The 2,097-nt window shown below is 35.3% G+C and overlaps 1 non-coding gene across 1 annotated transcript; it reads left to right on the forward strand.

Annotated features, from left to right (window-relative positions):
• Nucleotides 1–543: 543 nt before the first annotated feature.
• On the forward strand, nt 544–645 carry LOC127483888 (U6 spliceosomal RNA). Its single transcript, XR_007910680.1, has one exon. It is a non-coding gene; the product is annotated as a U6 spliceosomal RNA (small nuclear RNA).
• Nucleotides 646–2,097: the final 1,452 nt, after the last annotated feature.

A 2,097-nucleotide genomic window follows, 5' to 3' on the forward strand; every position in this document is an offset into this window, starting at 1 on the left:
ACAATAAAGAAAATCCTCAGTTAACAGAAATTTATACAGACTTTGCACATATATTAGAATGATCAGATGACATGAAATGGCTATTTTAATAGGAATTCATACATTCAAAAAGGCAATTGGAGGCATGAAACCTACAAAGAAATTCTAATCAAAATTTTGCAGGTGAAAAGTATAATATCTCTGATGAAAATTATAATGGGTGTGAATAATAGAAGATTAGAAAATGAAGAAGAAAAAATTGATGATTCTTAACACATAACAATCACATTCATCAAGGTAAAACACATTATTTATTAAAAATAAAGAATGAAAAATCCATAGAAGATGCATATTAAGAAAAAAAACTGCATAAATTTGAAAACATTCTTGTACCAAAATAAACTTACCTAATTTCATTTTTGATTTCTCCTTGTATGCATCATTGGAATTGCCAAAAGGGAAGGTAAGGAAAAAATGTCTGAAATTTTCCCAAATTTGAGGAAAACTGTGAGTCCATAGAACCAAGAATCCCATTGAATATCAAGCACAAGAAACAAGATGAGTGCTTGCTTTGGCAAAACATATACTAAAATTGAAATCCTACAGAAAAGATTAGCATTGTCCCCGTGCAATGATGACACACAGATAGCTGTATGTCAACAATTTGGGAAAACTAGATGAAATGAATAGATTCCTAGATGCACACAATCTACAAAAATTGATTCCTGAAGACATAGAAAAACCTAACTAGACCAATGAACAAAATAGAAATTGATTCAGTAATAAAGACCCTCCCAACAAATAAAAGCCCAGGACCAGACAGCTTCACTGATGAATTCTACTAGATTTTTAAAGAAGAAAAATTTCCATTTTTTCTCAAGCTATTCAAAAACAATTGAAAGGGAGGAATCCTCCCAATCTCCTTCTATGAAGCCTGTATCACCTTAATTCCATAACCTGAAAAAGATACAACAGAGAAAGAGTTACAGACCAATATCCCTAATGAATATTGATGTAAAAATTCTTAACAAAATATTAGCTAATTGAATCCAACAATACATCAGTAGGATCACTCACCTGGACCAACTGGGATTTATCCCTGGTATGTTGGGATGATTCAACATTTGCAAATCAGTGTTATACATAACATTAACAAATTGAAAAACAAAAACCACATGATTATCTTAATAGGTGCAGAGAAAGCATTCGATAAAATCCAACATCCTTTTTTGAAGAACCTTAAACAAAATGAATATAGAAGGAACATTCTTCAACAGAATAAGGCAACTTATGACAAACCCACGGCCAGCATCCTATTGAATGGGGAAAAGCTGAAAGCATCTCCACCAAGATCCAGAATCAGACAAGGTTACCCACTCTCACCACTGCTATTTAATAGAGTTCTGGAAGTTTTAACCAGAGCTATTAGGCAAGAAAAAGAAATCAAAGTGGCAGAACTTGGAAAGCAGGAAATGAAACTATCCCTATTTGTAGATTACATGATTCTATATATAGGGGATCCAAAAGACTCCACTGAGAGACTATGGGAACTCATAAATGAGTTTGGTAAAGTGGCAGGATATAAAATCAACACACAAAAATCAATAGCCTTTGTATATATAGACAATGTCATGGCTGAGGAAGAATTCTTAGATTAGTCCCATTCACAATAGCTCCAAAAATAATACTTTGGATTAAATTTAACCAAATATGTCAAATATCTCTATGATTAAAATTACAAAACACTAAAGAAAGAAACAGAAGAAGGCATTAAAAAATGGAAAAATCTTCCATGTTCCTATATTGGAAGAATCAACATCATCAAAAGTAATTTACAGATTCAATTCAATTGCAATAAAAATACCAATGACAGGCTGGCGCAGTGGTTCACTTGGCTAATCCTCTGCCTATGGCACTGGCACCCCAGGTTCTAGTCCCGACTGGAGTGCCGAATTCTGTCCCAGTTGCTCCTCTTCAAGTCCAGCTCTCTGCTGTGGCCCAGGAAGGCAGTGGAGGATGGCCCAAGTGCTTGGGCCCTGCACCCGCATGGGAGATCAAGAGGAAGCACATGGCTCCTGGCTTTGGACCGGTACAGTGCCCCTTCCACAGCGTGCTGGC

The sequence above is a fragment of the Oryctolagus cuniculus genome, chromosome 12 (assembly GCF_964237555.1).
Source record: "Oryctolagus cuniculus chromosome 12, mOryCun1.1, whole genome shotgun sequence".
In the NCBI taxonomy this organism is placed as follows: Eukaryota; Metazoa; Chordata; class Mammalia; order Lagomorpha; family Leporidae; genus Oryctolagus; species Oryctolagus cuniculus.